The sequence below is a fragment of the Somniosus microcephalus genome, chromosome 20 (genome assembly GCF_052327205.1).
Source record: "Somniosus microcephalus isolate GS21.2 chromosome 20, FLI_Smic_1.0, whole genome shotgun sequence".
In the NCBI taxonomy this organism is placed as follows: Eukaryota; Metazoa; Chordata; class Chondrichthyes; order Squaliformes; family Somniosidae; genus Somniosus; species Somniosus microcephalus.
In genome coordinates, this window is record NC_141006.1 from 24044086 (window position 1) to 24070048 (window position 25963).

Consider the following 25963-nt stretch of genomic DNA (forward strand, 5'->3'; position numbering starts at 1 on the left):
AAAGGCATCAACTAAATGCAAGTTTGTTCTTTCTTTCGATAGTGAATTAAATGTCTGTGCAAGTGCATGATTATCACAAAGCCACAAGATAAATACAGATGAGGTAGACCAGTTAGTCTGCCTTACTTATCATAGAATCATAGAATCAGAGGAAGTTACATCACGGAAGGAGGTCATTTCGGCCCATAATGTCCGTGCCAGCCAACAAAGAGCTATCCAGCCTAATCCCACTTCCCAGCTCTTGGTCCATAACCCTGCAGGTGTAAGTCTAGGGTTCTCAAAATTCCCGCACTCCCCTAAATTATGGATCAAGGGACTCTGTTTGGACAAGTTATTAAAAACAGGGTACCCAAAATGGCTTCTGTAACCTCGTGACCAAAACCGACAGGAATTTTAAAGCAGGGCTCTGCAGACAAGCAGGCCCGGAGACTAAACTTAAAATGCAGGAATCTGTGAGAAGGACTCTGTGGAGACAGCCAGCCAAAGTAAACACAGAATATGCATTCATTCGCCTTGAAACAAATCAAGATAGAATGGGCCTAAAATCGAGGCCATTAGGTTTCTGCATATTTAACCGGTAACAGCTCACAGTAGCCATCAAGTCAGGATGGGGACAATTAAATTTCATCCATGACAAACAACGAGGACATCGGGCCATTAGACCCGGAGACAACCACTTCACAAGTCGTTAAAATAAATGGCTGTAATCAGTTTAAACGAGCCCGCCAAGAGTTAGACAAAGGGACTGACCTGATTTGGCGCACAGATAAGGAGTTGAAGAACGGGTATAATTGTAGGCCCATCAGTGGTAATCGCTCTCTTGGCTCTTGGCTCTTGCCCTTAGCTCTTGCTGCTGCCTCTCGTTCTCGTGCCCTGGCTTCGTGGCAGGCTCTCTTCTCGCTCCCTGCACCACTCAACAACCAAGGACGCCCATTACACCGGGGCCAAACGCGGGAGGAGAACGAGACCCGAGTTCATAAACACACAGGACACACAGGCCACAAATGGGCAGACGAGATGAGACGAAACGAAGAAGAAGGTAAACCAATAAGAGCAGAGAAGGGCAGGGAAAGACGCATTGGGGAAAATCAAACACCTAGTTATAAGCTGGCGTTTGGTGAATAAGTTGGCGTTGCATGCATGGACAGTAAAACCCCGTTGTGACGAATAAGCTGGCGTTCAAAGAATGGGTAGCAGTGCCCGTGACAAATAAACTGGCGTTCGAAGCATGGGTAGAAAAATCTTCTGGACGGCAAAAACCGCCAACCGACCCCCAACCGTAACATTACCGCCGACGACCGCCCGAGGGAGAAGAAGAAGAAAACCCATCGCGACTCGACGACGATGGTAGCTGAGGAAAAGGAGGGTGCTTCACATCAACAGCTCCAGCGCCGTGCCCTGAGACCACGTGGCGACAGGATACCCCAAAGGACAACAAGAGCGGACCTCAAAACCAACCCAATTAAAGCAACAGGTTTTAGATTGGTGAGCATGAATTCCTGGCCCCTCATAGCTTAATCTAGTTAGGTATAGGGGGTGGGATTAAGGATAAGGGGATTGTTAATGTAATTGTTTTCCCTCGATGTGCCGAGTGTTCCCCATTCCCATATAAGTGTAATTGTTTATGCCTGTATTTTCACACCAGTAATTTTCATAAGATTGTTTTATTCTGCTTTTAATAAAATCTTGGTTTTCTTACACCAAACCACTTGTCTACTCGATTTTCTGTATCGCCACCTGTACCTAAGTCCGGTGTCTAGAACCCAGGGGTGTGGGAGCGATTCAAACCGCACAGAGGACAGTCAGAGGCGAAGCTGGCTGGGTGCACGCCACCCCTTACACAGGTTAGACCATCCCAACTGCACATCCAAGCACTTTTTAAATGTGGTTAGGATTCCTGCCTCTACCAGCCTTTCAGGCAGTGAGTTCCAGACCCCACAACCCTCTGGGTGAAGAAATTTACCCTCAAATCCCCTCTAAACCTTCCACCAATTACTTTAAATCAATTACTTCATCCATCCACGAATAATAAAGATAAAGTCCTCCTATCATATCATCCAACTTACTGCTGGCGCTGAAGCTTTCGACTCCACGATCTTGTCCAGATGTTTATTCCATGTGTTGACGGAATGTTACTGGACTGGTAATCCAGAGAATGTAAATTCAATCCCACCGTGACAGTTTGAGAAATGGAATTCTGTCTAAAAGAAAAAGCTGGAAATAAAAAGCTGGAGTTAGTAAAAGTGACCACGAAGCTGTTGGCTGGTCGCAAAAACCCATCTGGTTCACTGATGTCCGCTGGGGAAGGAAATCTGCCGTCCTTACCTGGTATGTGACTCCAGACCCACATCAATGTGGTTGACTCATAATTGTCCTCTGACGTGGCCGAGCAAACCATTCAGTTGTAGAGTTCAAGACGAAAATCCACCACCACTTTAACAGGGAAATAAGGATGGGCATAAATGTCGGCCTTGCCAGTGACACCCACATCACAAGAAAAAATAGATTACTCGAGTTTATTCTGAGGAAATCCTTCCTGGTATCTGCCCTGAATTTGCCATTCACCAGTTTGTGCCAGCGCCTCCTCACCCTATGGCTTACTTTGGTTTAATCGCTGTGCAATTTCATAACTTGCTAGCAGATCTCCCGTGGCATTGCTCTTGGTGAGTTAGCGGGTTCGCTGTTTTATAACAATATAGGGGTGTTTATGCCAAGTGCGGGATATCACTTGGGCCACTGATTTACGGAGACTGAATAAGGGAGGCTTGCCTGGATGTGGCAAATATCGGGAAATCAGGCAGGTCTAAGGGCTGGTGGGTAAGGAACCCGCCTGATTTTCCGATATTCATTACTCCCGGATGATCTAATGCATCCGGGCGCAGACCTAGGAAAATCTCCGCTAATATGTCAAATTCTATCTTTTTTTAAAGTATCCTGAGATATTTCCTGTTACTTTGAGCTTTCAATTTCACAGAACTGCCCAATATTCTGTGAACTGTGAATGAGTGGCCTTTAGGTTTTATATGTGACCCTTTGCTGATGTATTTCATTTTTATCCGTTTGCTATTTTTAAAGCTGGCATTATGTAGCCAGATGTTATGCAAGATGCGCCAATTGACAGTAGATATCCGGATCCATGGGGCATCTTAGGACAAGTGCCGAGGCTCCACTACTGACCCTGCCAAAGTTCACGGGGTCAAGGGGTGGTCCATTCATTTCCCTACCGTTGGCAGGTGCCTGCACTATTAGGGGGACCTGCCATTGCGGCAAGGCATGTAAATGTTCGGGGCTGGGTGGGGTTGTCGAAGTCCCCGCCCCCAGAAACAAGGTATAGCTGCTGCCAATAGTCCACTTACAAAGGGAGCCGCTTTAAAAATAATTTAGTGCCCAATTTGTGGGAGGTCCCATATCCACCGCTGGGTCAGCCAGTATGCCAGGCCTGGCCTGACCAGGGATACCCGTGCTGGCCATACACTGGGTCTCTATGAAGGCCCGGGGCAAGGACCTCCAGCATTCAGCATAAACAGATCTTTTTCAGGTTGGCAGGCTGTAACTAGTGGGGTGCCACAAGGATCAGTGTTGGGGCCTCAGCTATTTACAATCTATATTAATGACCTAGATGAAGGGACCAAGTGTAACGTATCCAAGCTTGCTGACGATACAAAGCTAGGTGGGACAGTAAGCTGTGAGGAGAACACAGAGTCTGCAAAGGGATATAGATAGACTGAGTGAGTGCACAGTAAGATGGCAGATGGAGTATAATGTAGGGAAATGTGAGGTTATTCACTTTGGTAGGAAGAATAGAAAAACAGAATATTTTTTAAATGGTGAGAAACTTTCAAATGTTGGTGTTCAGAGAAATTTGGGTGTCCTTGTGCAAGAAACAGAAAGCTAGCATGCAGGTACAGCAAGCAATAAGGAAGGCAAATGGCATGTTGGCCTTTATTGCAAGGGGGTTGGAGTATAAGAGTAAGGAAGTCTTGCTACAATTGTACAGGGCCTTGGTGAGACCACACCTGGAGTACTGTGCACAGTTTTGGTCTCCTTATCTGAGGAAGGATATACTTGCCTTGGAGGCGGTGCAACAAAGGTTCACGAGATTGATTCCTGGGATGAGAGGGCTTTCCTATGATGAGAGATTGTGTAGAATGGGCCTATACTCTCTGGAGTTTAGAAGAATGAGAGGTGATCTCATTGAAACATATAAGATTCTGAAGGGGATTAACAGGGTAGATGCTGAGAGGTTGTTTCTCCTGGCTGGAGTGTCTAGAACTAGGGGGCTTAGTCTCAGGATAAGGGGTCGGCCATTTAAGACTGAGATGAGGAGGAATGTCTTCACTCAGAGTGTAAGGTCCGCACCTCAATAATACACGGACTTCGGGAGAACAGTTTAACAGGTACTTTACTGAACAAGAGGCAGCTTGAAACTGAAACTACAGAAGCCTGCTAGGGCCTTTTATACAGGGGTGGTCACTGCCGGTACTGCAGTCTAAGACCAGTTATTCCCTTAAAGGTACATACACAACACAGAGGGTTGTGAATCTTTGGAATTCTCTGCCTCAGAGGGCTGTGGATGCTGAGTCTTTGTGTATATTCAAGACTGAGATCGATAGTTTTTGGACTCTAGGGGAATCAAGGGATATGGCGATGTGGTGGGAAAGTGGAGTTGAGGTCGATGATCAGCCATGATCTTATTGAATGGCAGAGCAGGCTCGAGGGGCCGTATGGCCTACACCTGCTCCTAATTCTTATGTTCTTATTTGGAGTTCCCAGCCTCTTCCCTTCTTGCTATGAGCGATGTAAGGGATGGGCAGAAGCTATGCTCACACAAAGCCATCCTTTGGGCACAAGACCGGGTTCCGCTGTGTCTGGAATGGCTGTGGATTTTTTGAGCCTTGTTATTTAGCAGTATTGAGGAAAGAAAGGGGATTTAGCTGCACTCGGGGGCAGTCCTGGGCTTTGGTAACACTTGCGAATGGTGCTGGGGTTTGGCAGAACTGAAGTAGTGGGTCCTGGACTTTGACAGTAGTGTCAAAGGGGCTGTTGAAATTTGGCGACATGAGGAGTCCTCTGATCTGGCATCACTGCGGAAGGTTAACCTGAAGTTTAGCACAATTGGGGGTTGAATATGAGGTCTGGCTCACTGGGGGATTCCTGGTGCCTGTGAGGAGAGGGGCAGGACATGAGCCTGACGGCAGTGGTTGGGAAGAGGAATTCCTGTGTCTGGCAGCATTGGTTTCTGACTTTCTAAGGGATCTCTGTTAGACTAGGGCTGGACTTTCCTCTTTGGAACAGTGTTCTGATGGTGTGGGACCTCTGGCTATCCTCCCAATATTGCCACAACACTGACCCATTTTCCTGGATGGGGTGGTGGGGAGGTGGAGGGGCAATTATTTCCAGCAGAACTCTCTTTGATCAGGTGGAACCACCGAGGAACATTGCAGATGCAGCTAGCGCACCCTAAGAGACGTTGGGGGACATTAAAGGGGAGGAATAGCCCTGAAGACATTGTCATAAGATTATGAAAGGATTTGCTAGGGCAGACGTAGAGAAGATGTTTCCACTTGCAGCCGAGGCCAGAACCAAGGGCCCTAAATATAAGTTAGTCACTAATAAATCCAATAGGGAATTCAGGAGAAACTTCTTTACCCAGAGAGTGGTTAGAATGTGGAACTCGTTACCACAGGGAGTTGTTGAGGTGACCAGCATTGATGCATTTAAGGAGAAGCTAGATAAGTACATGAGGGAGGAAGGAATAGAAGGACATGTTGATGGGGTTAGATGAAGAAGGATGGGATGGGGCTCATGAGGAGCATAAACACCGGCACGCACTGGTTGGGCCGAATGGCTTGTTTCTGTGCTGCAAATACTTTATAACATTGGGGGCTATATAGGCCACAGCAGAGACCAAGTCCTACAAAGGTAAGTACCCAGGGACCAGATTGGAGGGAGGGGAGGCCCCTTCTCGGCCTCCTCCCTCCATTTGCTGCATTGAGGGGGCACCACGGGTGCACCGCTGATATTGTGCCCATTCAGCGCCCAACCCTAAAATCTCCCTCTCTGTAGGGAATTTAATCCGACTCTATCCGTCTTCCTTCATTTCGCAGAGTTATCGATGTTGATCCCTCGGATCAAATATATTGTTGTTTGCCTTAGAAAGAAAGAAAATAAAACAATGGGGGAAAATTTCATTTGGTTTGTGCCTCCCGTTATCGCCCTAAGTGGTCGCTAATGGGGCACAACGCAACTAGCGCCCGGGCGCAGCGATATTTGCGCTGCTCGCAAAATTGACCAGAGTTTCTGCGGCGGCGCTAAACTTTACCGCCCCGATCTCCTGTGCCCACAGATCGTGACGTCAGTCGAGCGTGCAACGCCCCCGGTGGTGCCCCGGTCCGGATATTGAGTGGTGCCCCCCTCCTTTCCGCTTGCCGCAAGCAACGACAGGGAGACTGGAACGTTTCCCAGTTGGTGAGGGGCTGGGGGGGCGCTATTTAAAGGCGCCCTCTTCCTGCCCTTTTTTTGTGGGAGACATTTTTGCACCACTCATTCTGACAGAGAGAGATTCTGAGAGAGAGAGAGAGAGACTTCTGCATAGAGTCAACACTGTGTGAAGTAGTTTTGGCTACTGAGCATCACTTTGCAGGTTCTTTTGGATTGGACTTTCATTACTTCGATTGTCAAGAGACTATGGGGGCTGCACTGATTTGGGGCGTCGTCCTGCGCCTGCAGAATTGGAGGCAGCAGAGATGCAGAGAGAGAGTGGCAATCATGGCCAGAGGGAGGAGGGCCAACAGACCTCTGCATAGGAGACCTTACCCTCCCAGGGTATTCCGGGAACAATTCTCGTACATTAATTTGTTTGAGGAGCAGTGTTTGTGCAGGCTGCGCTTCAGCAAGGAGGTGGTCACTGAGCTCTGCCACCTGCTGCAGCCAGATCTGCAGCCTCAACTGAGGACTAGGACGTCTCTGTCGGTGGCAGTGAAGGTCACAGTGGCTCTGAATTTTTATGCCACTGGCTCCTTTCAAGCAGCTACTGGGGACATCGCCAATATCTCCCAGTTCGCGGTTTATTGCTGTATCTGGCAGTTCACAAATGTCCTCCATAAAAGGAGACGCCAGTACATCTCTTTCCCGATGGCCCGGGCCAAACTGCATGAACGCGCATTAGACTTTGCGAGAATAGCGGGCTTCCCCATGGTGCAGGATGCTATTGACTGCACGCATGTGGCATTGCGGGCACCGCAGGAGAATGCAGAGGTTTTCTGAAACCACAAGGACTTCCACTCCTTAAACGTCCAGTCGGTCTGTGACCACAGACAGCTGATACTTGCTGTCAATGCCCACTATCCTGCCAGCAGCCACGATGCTTTCATCCTGCGCCAGACTGGTGTGCCAGACCTTTTCCAGGCACCGCATCACCCAAGTGGATGGCTCCTCGGGGACAACGGTTATCCACTCTGCACCTGGCTGATGACACCACTCCATAACCCCAACACCCCTGCTGAGCTGTGGTACAATGAGAGCCATCTCACCACCAGGAACATCATTGAGCAGACGATCGGCGTGCTCAAGCAACGGTTCCGCTGTCTGGACCACTCAGGAGGAGCCCTGCGGTACTCGCCTGAGCGAGTCTCCCTCTTCATAGTTGTTTGCTGCATTCTTCATAACATTGCAATCCTCAGGACCCAGCCAATGTCACCAGGCCTTGGAGCACCACCGGAGGAGGAGGAGGAGGAAGAGGAGGAGGAAGAGGAGGAGGATGATCAGCAGCAGTAGGAGGGAGGCCCACAATGTTGAAACTGCAAGGGCCATCCGTCAAAGACTGATAACAAGCCACTTCCAGGCCCCTACTCAGGAAATAGCTTCTGGCATGGAGAACAACATGATGGAAAGCAGCCCGCAACCCCTATAGCCGGCCAAGGTAGCAATGATTCCAAAGACCAAACCTGTACCCGGCTGCAGACTGCACCAACTCTGCATGGGTGGCAGCAGTCTGGGCTACAGGCGGTGGCCAGTGCAGTGGAGAAGTGACAGTGGTGGCAGCAGGAATGCTGTCATCTTGAGAGAGGACAGCACCTCCCTGCTTGACCGACACACTGGCACTCCCATGCGGCAGCACCTCAGCATCCGGAGCAATCTGATCAAGCACAGATTGCTGGCCTGCTGCGGCGCCATGACAGCCCCGAGACAATGTGGCTGAACCAGCAACAATGGCAGCAGTCAGTGCTTGCATGGCCTCAACCTGAGTCTGCATGAGAGCAGTCTGAGACTGGATAGCAGCAGCCAGTGACTGAATTGCAGCACTAATTGTGCTACAGCGAAGTGCTCCACACTCCTTGCCAGTGCATCAATACTTTCAGGCACCCTTTCCACTGCATCCATGAGCTGAGTGTGCATGTCCACCGCCTGGGTGTTCATTTCAGTGATGAGCCGCTCCTCCTCTGCGTCCAGTGCAGCAGGACTCGCTGGCCTACTCTCCCTCCGGGGAAAAGGCCCCCGAGCTTCTCTACTCCCATCATGTTGCTGCAGTCCGCTGGGTCCCGGAGCTTCACCCTCATCAGACCCTTCCCCCCCTGCTCCCCTCCAGGAAAGACGTGGTCCCAGTGTGGGCATGGGCTCCCTCGGGAGACGCTGGCGCTGGCTCCGGCTTCCTCTTCCTCCTCGCCTGCGGCTTCACTCCCACTGGCAGCTTGAGGGCCCGTCTCCTCAGCTGGTGAATCACCATCTGAAAGCAGGGAGGTACAAGAGTGGCTTTAGCGTCAGGACAGGGGGGCAGTAAGGGAGCAAGGACTGGCGCAATTTAGTAAATTGGATTAAAAGTGTAAAAGGCTGGTGTTGTGAGGGACAAGTGGAATGAGAGAGGAGAGAAAGCTGATGACTTTACCATTGCTGTCCCGAACAGGGTCAACCTCTCCAGGGGCGACAGGACCGATCACCTGGTTTGCCACAATCCTGTGGACGCGCGCCTCCAGATCGCTGAGGATTTGCAGCTGAGGCGGCCCTCCACACATCCGTTGCTGCTGCCGCCTGTTGTGAGATAGCTTGGCCTGCAAGAAAAAGGACGGCGTCTGAGTAAATATACAGCCATGTGCTTGCCTGATGTGCCTTCCATAGTTGAATAGCCCTTACTGTATGCAGCCATGGTCTTGCCTGATGTGCCTCCCATAGTTGAACAGCCCTTAATGTATGCAAGGTGTGGAATGCGCGTGTGTGTTTTATGAGATGGCCATAGGTCTTGGATGAGTGTTGGGCATTGGGGTTTTATGACCCTCTGGGCACAGAGTGAGGTTGAGATGGAGGGATGGAGAGGCATTGAAAAACTGCCATTCACCCTGACGACCCGAGTGAGGTTGTTGAACTTTTTGCGACATTGCGTATGTGTCCTGGGCACCATGCTCCTGGAGGAGATGTGCTGAGCCACCTCCCTCCACACTCTTCTGTAGTCGCGTGGCAAAGGCCTTCTGCCACTCTCAGGGTACAGTATAGCTCTTCTGCACTCCATCGCGCCAACCAGAGCATCCAAGGCCCGGTCGCTGAAGCGCTGAGCTCATTCTCTCACCCTCTCCATAGTCCTTGGCTGGAAGATTTGATGTACAGGTCTGTCCACGACGAGATTCAAGGCTGCAATGAGCAGGGTGTGGATGGAGAGCAAGATCGACCCTCCCCTTTAAGAACTGGCCGGTGCCAGTGTGTCTGTGTTCCATTGCTGACTGACATCACCTGAGCTTCGCCAGCGCTCTGAGGTAGCGCCTCGCTCCTGAGCATTTGCGCCGTAAGACAGGTGTGTAGTGCCTGATTTAGCGCTCCAATCACCTCCAGGGGCGATAGAAGCCAAGTTTGCAGTCGGAGGCGATAATTAGCGCCAGGCGCTAAACTTTGCGCCCGGCCAATAATTGCGCCCCAAACGGGGCGATACCGAATTTCTCCCCATTATTAATATGTTTAAACAGATATGGGTTAAGGTGCTTGCACCAATGTCATCGAGCGTGTTACTTGTGTCTTTTTTAAGGTATATTTCTTCACTCATTGCAGGCTGGACATTACGAGGAATCCTCCTCCGGCCAGTTGGACATCTCCCAGCCTTGAGACTTTTCTACAGCCGCTACTACTGGTCCTAGTGGTAGGCACAGTTCAGGTGCGATGAGGTGAGTAGTCAGTTTGTTCGCTTTCCCCCTCAGCTCCTCCCATCCTATGCCAATCTTACACGCAGCACATCTTTTGACAATCTAGTCGGGAACTGACAATACTACACCGTGCAGTGGAAGTTACGCTACCTGTCTCGCCTCTTTCCTGTTCCTTTAATCTATCAGAGGAAAGAGGCACCATGCAAAGGAGTTAATTCTCTGAGTGTTTGTACATCAAGCTTTCGAATTGAGCTGTTCCAGTATTTGCCTTATAAATATTTCTCACTGAACCACAGTAATACAATCCATCGAATAAATATTAAATGCCAGCCTGTTGTTGTACCCCTCAGGGGTTGCTAAGTGAGATCCCATATATTACAATCTGTGAGCTGTGTCATATTAGAGTGCTACAATTTTAAAGGTCATCTTTCAGGCACAAAGTAGCTTTTCCCACACTTGATTGATCACACAAATAACTATGATTAAAGGTCAAGTGACAAGGTTCTCTATTTCCTTCTTCAAATTTATGTGAGGAATAAGATGCGGAGTGCTACCATGGTTGAAATCTTAATTATTTGCATCTGTAAAGTAGCTAACTGTTGGCTACAAGCAGCAACGGGTTAATAATAATTCATTATCAGGGTAAACCTTATTAATATTCACAGATCCAACCCACCACCATCGGTGGATGTCGTAGCTAATTAAACTGCCACAAGCTTTGATATTGAGCATCTCAACAAGAAGGTGCAAGTGAGAGAATTGAAAGAAAAGCAAAAACATTGTTGGAAATACATAGCATGTCCATCAGAACCAGCGACGAGAAAAGATGGGTTACTGTTTTGGACCTAGACCCTTCAACAAGACAGCAGACATTGAGGTAGAAAATGGGGCTCCGTACTATAGGGTGTCGAGGCCTGAGGCCTGCTGGGCATCGTGACTCCCCATGGAAGCATTTGTCATAAGTGTTGTGCACTAGCGTCATTAGGTTCTGAAAAATATGTAAGTGAAGGCTTAGCCCAAAATGTTCGACACTCGTATTAAACAGGCACTGCAAGGGAGGGCCCTTCCCATATGTTGGGTCTTTGCTGTTAACATGACCTGATTCCTTAGGACTTGCTGCCAGTACCTGCTGTGTGTTTTTCCACCTATTTTAGTCCATCTTTGCTGTTCAGCTGTTTAACTGTTTTGCCACAGAAGAACTTAAGAGTGTGCTTCCGACAGCTACAAATGGTTTTGTTACCTCCAGACTCGACTATTCCAAAGCTCTTCTGGCCAGCCTCCCATCTTCCACCCACCATAAACCTGAGCTCATCTAAAAGTCAGCTGCTCATATCCTAACCCACACCAAGCCTCGCATTCCCATCATCCCTGCGCGCTGACCTACATTGGCACCAAGTCCACTAGCGTCTCGATTAAAAAAATTCTCATCCTCATGTACAAATCCCTCCATGATCTCTTTGAAACATCCTCCAGCCCTACAACCCTCCATCCCCAACCCTACAACCCTCCATCCTCCAGCCCTACAACTCTCCATCCTCCAGCCCTACAATCCTCCATCCTCCAGCCCTACAACCCTCCATCCTCCAGCCCTAAAACCCCCATCCCCCAACCCTACAACCCTCCACCCTCCAGCCCTACAACTCTCCATCCCCCAACCCTACAACCCTCCATCCTCCAGCCCTACAACCCTCCATCCCCCAGCCCTACAACCCACCAGCCCTACAACCCTCCATCCTCCAGCCCTACAACCCTCCATCCTCCAGCCCTACAACTCTCCATCCTCCAGCTCTACAACCCTCCATCCTCCAGCCCTACAACCCTCTATCTGAAGGGATAATTACTAGTCCTTGCCCCTTTAGGGCTACCCCAGATCAGGCGTATTCCTCAGATGTTCACTTTCAACTAAAGTTTGAGGTAGCCGAATCCTAAAGATGCTTAATTGGGTCTAAAGGTCTGGACCATCTCTCCCTAAAGGAATGGAACAACCTGAAAATGTTACCGTCCTCCAGATAGCACTTTTAATAAGTTTAGCTAGACTATAACGTTCCGGATATTATGAGGGTCTGGAAAACTCCCCCAGAATTCTGCAACTCCTCACCAAAGAATGTACAGACATTGAGTTCGCAAGTTTGATACAGAAGTATTACGTGAGACAATTCTAAAAATATATAGATTTATTAAAGAACCGACATGTAATTTACAGTTGTTGAGTCAATCACAACATTAACAGTTCCAAAAAGAGAAATTTAAAATTCTATTATCAGAGATCCTTACTCTCAAACCTTAACTTCGCTACAGTTTTACAGTTCTTAGTTTTATTCAGGATATCCACCAAAATCAAATACAGTACCTTTGATCCCCGAGACTCAAAAAGTTGTAGACTTACAGAGCTTGCCTCTGAGCTGAGAATTGCTTTGCCCCTTTAAAGCGAGTCTACTATCCCATTTGAGAGTTCAATATTTATACCCTTTTCCAGTGGTATTTCCTTCAAGGTTTTCTGCTGATGTAAGCTAATTATCTCTAGTCATTTTTCTGCTGACCCCTGCAATTCTTACAGTCACCTCAGCTGGTAGCACTACAGAATTATGGGCTCAAATTTCCAAGCTCCGTGGAGGCGGGTTTGGAGGCAGGAGTGGATACCCACCTCCTGGGACATTGGCATGGAGGCGGGTATCCGACCTGTGCTGGGAGCCACCTCCCCGAGGTGGGAAGGGGATTAGTGCCAATTAACTGTCTGTTAACAGGTAGTTAACAGGCAGTTTTTTGCCCAATCCCTATTTTTAGCCCTGAAGTATGGGCTTCCCGATGGCTCCGAACCACGCCAAGTTAGCGAGGCAGACCGTCGGTCTGAAGGGGTTGGAGGGGTCGAGATGTCCATTGTGCAGGTGAGTGATGGGTGCATATGTGCAGAGGTAAGTGTGTGAGGTAAATTTAAAGTGTTTTAATAAGTTTTACTTACCTTTACTTTCTCCTGCAGGCTTCCTTCCTTCAGTTCTCGGGAGTCTCTCAGTTTACCAGCACAGAAAGCAGAATGGCCGCTGAAATGTCAAAAGCTGCAGCCTCTGCTTTCTGGTCTGGAGAGCTCTCTAACTGAGTCTGAGTAGAAGGACTCAAGTTAGAAGACAGATTGTCAGTGTTTGACAGCTTCACAGAGCTGTCAAATGCTGATTTTTCATATGTCAAAAGCTCTTGACAGATGAAATGTCAATCACTGACGTCACCAGTAACCAGGTGTCCCTTAATTGGCCTGCTGAGCCTGCTGGGCAGGCTTAACAAGGTCAATCAAGGGAAAGTAGCATGGGTCGGCCACAAGTGGATGGAGGCGGGACTACAACCCAAAAAGTGTGAGTCCTGCCTCCATCACGTCCCCATTGACAAAATCCAGCCCTATGTCTCTTCTCTAGGTGTTCTATGTTTATCATAAAAAACAGTGTAACAGCAGGTGCATTTTACTTGATGTCATTTTTACAAAGCATCTGTTTCTTAATTTTATGTGCTTCCTTACGAAGTGTAAATTAGAACACCTTAACCAGGGTGAATCATTGTCTTGTTCCCAAAGGTCAGCCTGTCAGGAGCCTTTAACCTTCTGTTTCAATAAGGTTATTGATTCAGTGTCAACAACTTATCTTATCTCAATAGCCTGAATGCTATCACAGCTTTTTCATAGTTAGGTTTCGAGATTTCCAAACCCAGTTTGTCATGTTTCAATAAGCCCAGAATTCTTTCATAGAATGGTGTATTTTTCTGAATAGGTTATATGGCTTATTCCTTCACATATCCTCCAGCCCTACAACCCTCCATCCCCCAGCCCTACGACTCTCCATCCTCCAGCCCTACAACCCTCCATCCTCCAGCCCTACGACTCTCCATCCTCCAGCCCTACAACCCTCCAAGAACTCTGTGTTCCTCCAACTCTGGCCTCTTGTGCATCCCCCACTTTCTTCGCTTGACCATTGGCGGCCGTGCTTTCAGCCGTCTAGGCTTAAGCTCTGGGATTCCCTCACTAAACCTCTCCACCTCTCCAACTCTCTCTCCTCCTCTCCAACTCTTTCTCCTCCTTTAAGATGCTCCTTAAATCCTACTTCTTTGACCAAGCTTTTGTTCACCAGTCCGAATATCTTATATCCTAATATCAAAAGATTTTGGGGGGCAGGCAGCAATAATGATGAAATGCTGGATTTATATCCCAGTGTCAACTGAGAGAGTGAGTCAGTTCCCAGGTCTTCTGCACATCTTGGATGGAGCTGTAAGCAGCAGCAAAGTGCTACATCCTGTGGGTTGTTGGGGGGGTGGAGAACAGGGTGTTACTAGGAAAAACTGACAAATCGAAGTGGTCAGAAAACAGCAGCGATAGCTGCACACCAAAGTTTGTGGATTAGACCATCCCATCTATGTCCGTAAGAGAGGACACGAGGGAAAATTAGAAAGAAATGTACATTAAAAACCCAGAAAATGAAGACTGTAAAATTGTATACCTTAATTGTCTCAAGCTGTTGGAACACGTTTTAGCAGGAAGTTGATAGGAGATACCACTTGACATTTGAAGATGAAAAGGTGGTAAAATTCACTCCTTTATAATTCAGACATTGGCCTTTTAAAGCTGTAAATTAAGGTCATTTGTAACGTGACAATTGAATGAAATACGAAACACCTGCTGGCACCAAGGGAGGGTTCTCCCAACAATCATCTGCCACATTTATCTCTTCCATTGCCAGGTCATCGAGATAAAGCTGCCTTTTCAATCTGTTGACGTATAACTAATCACCAATGAGATATGCACAGATCTTTACCCTGCTGAATTACACTGTGAAGTCGAAGCATCATGCCAGGAACATAAGACAGTCTGCAGAGGCTGAGACTGGGAAATATATCCCAAAATATACCGCGATTGTCATTGGTTATATAACAAAGAAATAAATGCCAGCAATGGCCCCTTTAAGCTACTTTCAGTAACAAAATCTACACAAAAACCTTTTCTAACCATTTGCCTGGAGAATGTTCCCTAACAGCTCTGAATAATCACTCGGCGTAACGGTGATTATTGTCATTCCAAAGCGATTTTTCACCGGCTCAGCAAGTAAAGGTTATTTTCATAATTGCACGAAAGAATTGGTCAGATGGGCAATGATAAAGTAAAGGTTAAAGAAAAAAACAGTTCTGAGGAGTAGCAGTAATAAATGGAAGGTGTACAACTGGTATAATGAGCTCACTCAGGTCTCATGCCGAGCAGAGTCTCACATCAGGATCAAAAGGATCATCCTGAGCTAACTCATCACTCCCCAACTACAAGCGAACCTGCTCTACTTCAACGAAGGCTGTACTAACCATTAATCAATCTACCGCATGCTCACTACATTACAAGCAACTCGCTGTAACCGGGCCCTCATGGCTTCATAACCCAGTTCACTCAGGGCAGGTACTGTATTGATTTCTATGTGGGTTCAATGACGACACATTCATGAAAGAGAATGTCTTTTAATCTAAAGTATGTTCATCTAAGTTAACAGCATTATAGGAGACACCATCTTAGAGATACATCCAAAATGAAACTAAAACAAAACTGCTTCTCTCACATGCCCTCTGCTGGTAAGGCATAAATAATCAAACAGGCAAATATGCTGGTAAGGCATAATAATCAAACAGGCAAATACCATCACTATTTGCTGATATCATTACATCTCCCTTTCTTAAAACAAAAGTATTTTACTTTTATCTAACAACATGTTTTCTTTGTATTAATCTGCATTTTAACTGTAACACATAATGAACTTACATTATCATTATCACGATCAAGGTTTTTTAACCTTGTTTTGTGTGTTCACATGAAATATGTAAATACACTAGAACTTGAAGAGAGAATAAGATAACATTACTTCCTTCTATAACAAGAGTCCTTAAACTTGCTCAATGAGTCTCTCAGGAGGCTTCACGTGTCTTGAGGATTTTCTGATTGATTGTCCTTGAATCTGAGTTGTTGCCTCAGATGATGATTTCTCAGCTGTGTGATCAGGTTGTTCAACAGTATCAGTCTTTTGACCAACTGTGTGATCAGGTTGTTCAACAGTATCAGTCTTTTGACTTGCTGTGGCTGGTCCCATGAGAAGATCCCGACGATTTCTTCGCAGAACAGCACCCTCATCTGTCTGAATGGTGTATGATCTTGGTTGGACTTCACTCAGGACAGTTCCCTTCTGAGTCCATATGTTTGTTTTGTCTTTGAACCTTACTTGGTCACCAGTGTGGAGTTCAGGTAGGTTTTGTGTTCCTCTGTCATAGTAGTACTTTTGCTTTTCTTTCTGTTGTTCTTTGAACTTCCTCACTTTCTTCCCCTCTTCTGTTTTCAGGAGGTTCTCCGGGATGGGCAGGTTTGACCTTAGCAGACGTCCCATAAGGAGTTGGGCTGGTGACATACCACACTCGAGCGGCGTTGTGTGGTATACAAGCATGCTCTGGTAGAAGTCAGTTCCACTGTCTTTTGCCTTGTACATCAGTCTTTTCACTGTCTGGACCGATTTTTCCACTAGTCCATTGGACTGTGGAAAGTGAGGACTTGACGTTGTGTGGACAAAGTCCCACTCTTTGGCAAAGTGTCGGAAACTTGCATTGTAAAACTGGGGTCCGTTGTCTGTGAAGACCTCGCTTGCCACGCCATGTCTGGAGAATATGGCTTTCATACATGTTATCACAGCATCTGCAGTGGTGGTGTACAGTCTACAAACCTCTGGATACAGGGAGTAATAGTCTGTGACTACAAGATAGTCCTTCCCTTGACATACGAATAGGTCAGCGCCTACCTTCTGGTAAGGTCTGTCTGGCGCTGGGTGCGGCTTTAGTGGTTCTGCAGGATTGCTTGCTTGATATTTCAGGCATATTGTGCAGTTTGACACCTCATTTGTCACATCTTGGTTGATTCGTGGCCAGTACATCACCTCTCGTGCTCTTTTCTTACACTTTTCGATTCCCAGATGTCCTCCATGGATCCTTTTTAGCATCTCTTTTCTCAGACTCTTTGGGATAACTATTTTACTTCCTTTGTAGATGATGTCTTCGACCACTGATAGTTCCGCCCTGCAGTTCCAGTACTCTGCCATGTCAGGTGAGCAGTCTTGCTTCATGTTGGGCCATCCATCCAAGATGCTTTTCCTCAGTCGTCTCATTGTTTCATCTTTGTTTGTCTCGGTCTTTATGAGCTCCATTTTTGCATCTGCTATGGGCAGTGCACTTGTGATCATGTCCACGTAGGCGTTCACTTTATCATCCATTTTGGTGTTTGCGGGCTCTCTTGGGTCAACAGCTCTGGACAAAGTGTCTGCTGTATACATCAGCTTACCCGGGGTGTACGCAACATTCAGTGTATAGTGTTGCAGCCAGATCATCATTCTTTGTATTCTAAGCGGACATCCATTTAGTGGCTTTTGGAACAATGCAATCAAGGGCTTATGGTCAGTCTCTACACTGATTGCTTGTCCTGACACAAACTGGTGAAATCTTTCACAGGCGTATGTGATGCTGAGCAGCTCCTTTTCTATTTGAGCATATCGCATCTCCGCGTCTGTCATTGAGCGCGATGCATATGCAATAGGTTGCCAGTAGTCATATTTTTGCAGAAGAATGGCACCGAGCCCACTCTGTGATGCATCTGATGATATCTTGATGGGTCTCGCTGGGTCATAAAACCTCAGAACTGGTTCCTCTGTGAGCAGTTTCTTTAGATCGCTCCATGACTTCTCATGCTCATGATTCCATTCCCATTCTATGTTCTTTTCAGTTAGTCTTCTCAGTGGCGCCATCTTTTCTGAGAGGTTGGATATGAATTTACCCATGTAGTTGATCATTCCATTAAACCTCTGCACGTCCTTTTTGCATTGTGGCTTTGGCATATTCTCAATGGCGGACACCTTTCTGGGATCTGGTCTGATGCCCTCACTGCTAAGGTTATCTCCCACGAATGTCAGTTCTGTCACCCCGAGCTGGCATTTCTCTCTATTCAGCTTCAGGTTTGTTTTCCTTGTTGCTTCCAGCACTTTTTTCAGTCTCTCGTCATGCTCAGTTCTCGTGGTTCCCCATACTATGATGTCATCCATTGATGTATCAACTCCCTCCAGGTGCTCATAGATCATATGGATAGTTTTGTGATACACTTCAGGAGCTGAGGCAATGCCAAATGGTAACCTTAGGAATCTGTATCTGCCAAATGGACTGTTGAACGTGCACAGTCTTGAACTTGCCTCATCCAGTTTCATCTGCCAAAATCCTGATGGTGCATCTAACTTGCTGAAATACTTTGCATTTGCAAACTGTGACATGATTTCCTCACGTGTAGGAAGTTTGAAGTGCTCTCTCTTTATTGCTCTGTTTAGATCTCTTGGATCCAGGCAAATTCTGAGCTTTCCATTCTTTTTGTCCACAACGACGAGGGAACTCACCCACTCAGTTGGCTCATCTATCTTCTGAATCACGTTCAGGCTTTCCATCCTGTCCAACTCTGCCTTCAGTTGCTTTTAAAGAGCAAACGGAACTTTTCTGCATGGATGTATGACCGTTGGCATACTTTTATCTACTCTAATCGTGTGTTCTCCTGGAAGGCAGCCTAGACCCTTAAATAGGTTGTTGTACTCTTTCATGAGTTCATCATAGACTGTCTCTCCTTCGCTTTCCACAACGAGGACTCTCTTTACCAGGTTCAGTCTCTCACAGGCTATTAAACCTAGTATGGCTTGCACATCCTTTGGCACCACGATTAATGCTAGCGTGTGCTCTCTGTCCTTGTGTGTCACTTTGACAATGCATCTTCCTTTCACTGGTATATCAGTACCTGAGTTTCCTGTCACTTTCACTTTTATTCCATGTATCTTTGGTCTGGGTCTAATTTTCTTAAAATCAGTCTCTGATATCACATTAACTTGTGCTCCAGTATCCAATTTAAATGGAATGTGTATGCCATTCACTTTTAGTGTCAACATCCAGTCTCTTTTTTCTTTTATGTTTTCAGACACAACATCCACATAGAACTCCTCTATCTCGCTTTCATCTACTGCATGGATCTTGCTTTGTTGCGCTTGGTTCATACAGCAACGGGCATAATGGTTGTTTTTGTTGCAACTATTGCATGTTTTACCATATGCTGGACACTTTTTTGGTGGATGCTGTGTACCGCATTGACTACATGACTTTCAATTGCCCCTTTCATTTTTGTTCGCTGGCCACGCCTCTTTTTTCACATTGGCGCTCTTTTTGTTAAACGGTTTGTGTCCGTTCTTTCTCACTGCATCCACGTTGCAGCTACTGTCACTGAACAGCTCCTTTGCCTGCGACTTCACAGTCTCTGTAGCCCTACACAGTGCTATGGCTTTTCCCAGGTCTAGATTTTGCTCTCTTAGCAGTCTTTCCCTTAGACCATTATCTGGAATACCACACACCAGTCTGTCTTTTATCAGCGAGTCTGTCAGTCCCCCAAATTCACATGTTTTGCTTCTGTTTCTCAGTTCAGTCACATACTGATCAATAGTCTCTCCCGTTTTCTGTACACATGTGAAAAATCTGTGCCTCTCAAATGTCACGTTACGTTTAGGTATGCAGTAGGCCTCAAACTGTTCCATTATTTTATGCAGCTTCATTTTGTCTCCACCAGCAGTGAATGTGAAGTTATTATACACCTCCAGCGCTTCATCACCCACGACATGTAAGAACACTGCCGCTTTCATTTTATCACTTTTCTCGTCAGCTCTGATTGCTGCTAAATACAACTCCAAACATTGTTTGAACCTCCTCCAACTTTCAGCCACATTACCTGTCAACTGAAGCTTCGCCGGTGGGTGTAAACCTTCCATTTTTCACTTCGTTAGCTATTCTCCCAAGGTAAGTAACGATGTTCTCTTTTGGCTTGCTAATATATGGAGAGCTGATTTCGCTGGGTAGCTTTCTTGCCATGACTCCGTTCACTATCTCGTCGAGTTGCTAACTTCAGATTTTTCCTCTTCATCTCTTTCAATCACTTCTGACACCATGTATTGATTTCTATGTGGGTTCAATGACGACACATTCATGAAAGAGAATGTCTTTTAATCTAAAGTATGTTCATCTAAGTTAACAGCATTACAGGAGACACCATCTTAGAGATACATCCAAAACGAAACTAAAACTAAACTGCTTCTCTCACATGCCCTCTGCTGGTAAGGCATAAATAATCAAACAGGCAAATGTGCTGGTAAGGCATAATAATCAAACAGGCAAATACCATCACTATTTGCTGATATCATTACAGGTACTCGCCCCTTTTAAATGACCAAATCAGATGGAACGTTGAGTGTAGTTGGTAGACAAAAGAAAGAAAGACTTGCATTTATACAGCGCCTTTCATGACCTCAGGACATGCCAAAGCGGTTTACAGTCAATTGAGTACTTTTGAAGTGTCTTCACTGTTGTAATGTAGGAAGCCCTTTATTGAGACATACAACAACTTGCATTTATATCGTGCCTTTAACACAACAAAACGTCCCAAGGTGCTTCATTGGAGCGTATTCAGACAAAAAATTGACACCGAGCCACATAAGGAGATATTGGGGCAGTTGAGGTAGATTTTGAGGAGCGTCTTAAAGGAAAAGAGAGAGGTGGAGAGGTTTAGGGAGGGAATTCCAGAGCTTAGGGCCTAGATTGCTGAAGGCATGGCCACCAATGGTGAGGCAAAGGAAGTGGGGGAAGCACAAGACAAAATCAAGTTATCAATCAGTTCAGGATAATGACATACTGTGCTGGAACTTGACAATGCACATCACTATGCTTTGTTCACCAGTCTCCCTGTTGCAGAGCAACCCATCACCAAACCTTGTATTAATATGTACGCTTCCTACTTGAAATCACAGCATACGCCTCAATCAATTGTATCACCTTACAGCTTGGCAATAGCTGAAGAGGCAGGGAAGACTACAAGAGGACAAATGAACAGCTCAGTGTTTACAGTAAAATAAAATGGTGAGATCTTTCAAACTCCAGTCTAATTATACTAGGTGGGCTCTCCTGGAAACTCAACAGTCAAACTGTCAGAACAGCTCGTACAAAGATGGTTCCTTCCCCATGGTCCCTTCTTCCAAAGTCTGAGGTTGAGCAGGTTCGCTTGTAGTTGGGGAGTGATGAGTTAGCTCAGGATGATCCTTTTGATCCTGATGTGAGACTCTGCTCGGCACTAGGCCTGAGTGAGCTCATTATACCAGTTGTAAACCTTCCATTTATTACTGCTTCTCCTCAGAACTGTTTTTTTCCTTAACCTTTACTTTATCATTGCCCATCTTCCTGTAGCGCTGGGGGGAGGTCAATTGTAGGACACTCCATAAGAACATAAGAATTAAGTGACCATACGGCCCTGCAAGCCTGCTCCATCATTCAATAAAATCATGGCTGAACTTTAGCATCAACTCCACTTTCCCGTCCTATCCCCATATCCCTTAATTCCCTTAGTGCCCCAGAATCTACTTGAATATATTCAATGACTGAGCATCCACAGCTCTCTGGGGTAGAGAATTCCAAAGATTCACAACCCTGCAGTGAAGAAATTTCTTCTCATCTCCACACCTTACAGAAATCTTAGTGCTCCCAGTGACAGGTGTCTATTTGGCTTCTTCGGCTCCACTGGTGGCTTTAGAATTCCTGCAGGTGAGCTGGTAGGACTGAGGGTGGGGCTGGAGGCTTTCGAAGACTTGCAAGCCCCAGTTGGCATGTGAGCCATAAAATGAATTGTTCTACTCCATGTAAACCTAAACTATACCACATTTTCCACAATGAATAAGCCAGAAGGTTTACTTCAGAAATTAATATAATTTTGAGCTTGGTAGTTATGTTATTTATAATATTATTCAAATGAAGAGCAGAATAATCCACATACTGTTTTGGAGGCATTGCAATGGCAGTCCCGATTCACCTTGTTGCTGGGTTGACTCCAGAGTTGCAGGTTAAATGAAGTAGAGTGGAGAATAGAAATGTGTGTGGCATCTGAGATGGAAAAACAGAAAGAGCTTGAGAATAAATTATATTGAAAGTCATCGACAAAGATAGGAAAAAAGGAAGAAATAAAGATGTGTTACGCTAGAAGAGGATCGATTTATTTCCACAGAGAGACAATAGTTGGGGTCAACAGACATTCCCGACTGCAGATTGGCCTCTGTCCAACTTGTTCTTTTTGTGTTCATTAAATTAAAAGCCGAGAAATTAATATGGTTCCATTTACATTTATAGAGAGTAATAGGAAGTTGTAGATCAGAGATGTGGTACAAGGCAGCAGCAATATTATCAGAGGGTTACAGCGATAACCTCAGTCTTTGCTCCACTGAAACAACTGGAGAATGTTAATGCAACAGCCTGTGGACTTGTGGCAAAGAAGACTGTCCTTCCACCTCTGAGAAACTCAAACCCGGACCAGACTGATGGGACAAAAGCCTTGTCTTGTTCTCACGCTTGCTCATAAAGGTCCAATGTGAAATAAATTGCACCGAGTAGGGTTAGGGTTAGGAACCCGCAACATAATACCTTAAGTTGCCATGAATCACAACAGTAATACTCAAGTGGTTTGCTGTCAACTTAAGCCCAAAAGGAGGTTACTTCCATTATAGTCACTCCCACCCACCCATCGGGGGTCTTCTCCTTCTTAGGCAGTCCCTTGGAACCGAGGATGACTTGCTTCCACACTAAAAATGAGTTCACAGGTGACTGATGAGTCCAATGTGGGACCTACAGTCTCTGTCACAGGTGGGGCAGACGGTGGTTGAAGGGGCGGGTAGGTGGGGTGCTTGGGTTAATGTGAGCTCCTATCGCTGTTTACGCTTGGCTTCCGCTTGCTCCCGGCGAAGAGACTCGAGGTGTTTGCTGCCTTCCCAGATGCTTCTCCTCCACTTTGAGCGGTCTTGGGCCAGGGATTCCCAGGTATCAGAGGGGATGTTGCACTTTTTCAAGGAGGCTTTGAGGGTGCGCTTGAAGCATTTCCTCTGCCCACCTGGGACTCTCCTGCCATGCCGGAACTCCGAGTAGAGCGCTTGTTTTGGGAGTCTCGTATCGGGCATGTGGACGATGTGGCCTGTCCATTGGAGCTGATTGAGCCTGGTCAAAGCTTCGATGCTGGGGATGTTGGCCTGAGCGAGATCACTGACGTTGGTGCGCCTATCCTGCCAATGGATTTGCAGGATCCTGCGGAGGCAGCATTGGTGGTACCTCTCCAGTGCTTTGAGGTGCCCTCTGTACATTGCCATGTCTCTGAAGCATACAGGAGGGCGGGAATCACTACTGCTCTGTAGACCAGGAGCTTGGTGCCGGGTTTGAGGTCCTGGTCTTCAAACACTCTCTTCCTCAGGCGACCCAAGGCTGCACTGGCACACTGAAGGCGGTGTTGGACTTCATCATCGATGTCTGCCCTTGTTGACAGTAGGCTCCCGAGGTATGAAAAGTGGTCCACGTTGTCCAAGGCCTCGTTGTGTATTTTGATAATTGGGGGTGCCGTACTGTGTGGCGGGGGCAGGTTGGTAGAGGACCTTTGTCTTACGGATGTTTAGTGTAAGACCCATGCTCTCGTACGCTTCGGTGAAGGTGTTGACGATGGTTTGGAGTTCGACCTCCGAGTGTGCGCAGACGCAAGCATCATCTGCGTACTGTAATTCGATGACAGAGGATGGGACAACCTTGGAACTGGACTGGAGGCGACGGAGGTTGAACAGTTTCCCGTTTGTTCTGTAGATTAGCTCCACTCCAGCGGGGAGGTTACTGAGGGTGCAGCGGGGAGATTACTGAGGGTGAGATGAAGCATTGCAGCCAGGAAGATCGAGAAGAGCGTTGGTGCGATGAAATAGCCTTGCTTGACCCCGGTCCATACGTGAATTGGGTCTGTGGTGGATCCATTGGTCAGGATCACGGCTTGCATGTCGTCATGAAGCAGGCGGAGGATGGTGACAAACTTTTGAGGGCAGCCGAATTTGAGGAGGACACTCCATGATCCCTCATGGTTGACAGTGTCGAAGGCCTTTGTGAGGTCAAAGAAGGCCATGTACAGTGGTTGGTGCTGTTCCCTGCATTTCTCTTGTATTTGACGCGTGGTGAAGATCATGTCCATTGTGCCCCTTAGTGGGTGGAATCCGCATTGCGACTCTGGGAGAAGCTCTTCAGCCACTGGTAGAAGGTGATTGAGGAGGATTCTTGCGACGACTCTCCCTGTGGCAGACAGCAGGGAAACTCCTCTGTAATTATCGCAATCGGACTTGTCACCTTTCTTGAAGATAGCCACGATTACGGCATCTCTGAGATCCCCTGGCATGTTCTCCTCCATCCAAATAAGAGAAATGTGTTCATGTATTCGCACCAATAGTGCTTCTTCACCATGCTTTAGTGCCTCGGCAGGGATTCCATCTGCTCCTGAGGCCTTGTTTGTAATGTCCGTGTGTAATTGAGACACGGACTGCAGAAGTTGGTTATAACAGGTGTTTACTGAATGGAGACAAAACTGGAACTACTATACAAAGTTACTTCACAGGCTTATATACAGGGGTGGTCACTACTGGTACTGCAGTATACAGGGACTGCAGAATATAGTTCCTTCTTCAAAGTACATACACTACATTGTTGTTGTTCAGTTGTTGGATGGCCTTTTCAACCTCATGCCAGGCTGGGGTTGTGCTGAGGTGGTGGCGGGTAGCATGCTGCAGGATGGAGTTGAGGACACTCACGTCGAAGACAGAGTCTCGGTTAAGGAGCTCTTCGAAGTGCTCCTTCCAGTGGGCACTGACTGCCTCTCTGTCCTTGATGAGTACCTCTCCATTCTTGGCTCGCAGTGGGGTAGGAGCTTGGGTGCTTGGGCCGTAGGTGGTCTTGACTGCACTAAAGAATCCACGCACGTCGTGGTTGTCGGCTAGCTGCTGGATCTCCTGCACTTTCTCCACCCACCATCTGTTCTTTAGGTCGCGAGTTTTTTGTTGGCCCTCGGCCTTCAGGCATCTGTAGAGCTGCTTTCTTGCCCTCGAATACTGTTGTTGTTTCCAGATCAGGAATGCCTTGCGCTTGCGGCTTATTAGCTCCTGGATCTCCTGGTTGTTCTCGTCGAACCAGTCTTGGTGTTTCCTGGTTGAGTGACCAAGCGTCTCTTCACAGGTGCTAATTATAGAGGTCTTGAGTGCAGACCAGGTGCTGTGGACACTCTGGGCAGGATTTTCATTGGGCCGTGGAGGTGGGATTGGAGGCGTGTTGGGGTTTAAAATCTTGAAATCGGGGGTCCCGAACCCATCCCCCACCCCACCTGCCTCCATGCCAGTTTCAAAGGAGGTGGGTACCCGACCCGCACTGGGACCCGCCTCCCCGAGGCAGGAAGGGGATTAGTGCCAATTAACTGCCTGTTAACAGGTAGTTAACAGGCAGTTTTTAGTCTAATCCCTATTTTTAATGTTGAAGTGTGGGATTCCAGACGGCTCCAAACCACGACAAGATGGAGGAGGCGGACCGTCGGGATGAAGGGCTTGGAGGGGTCGAGATGCCCAGTGTTCAGGTGAGTGATGGGTGCATGAGTGCAAAGGTAAGTGTGTTTGTTGTGTGTAAAGTGTTTAAATAGGTTTTACATACCTTTACTTAACTTTACTTACCTTTACAGCCTTCCTTCCTTCAGGTCTCGGGAGTCCCTCATCTCACCGGCACAGAAAGTAGAATGGCTGCGAGCTGTCAAAAATTGCAGCCTCTGCTTTCTGTTCCGGGGAGATCTCTAAATCATCCTGAGAGGAAGGAATTAACTTAGAATACAGATTGTCAGTGTTTGACAGGTTCAAACAGCTGTGAAACGCTGATATTTCATCTGTCAAAAGCTCTTGACAGATGAAATT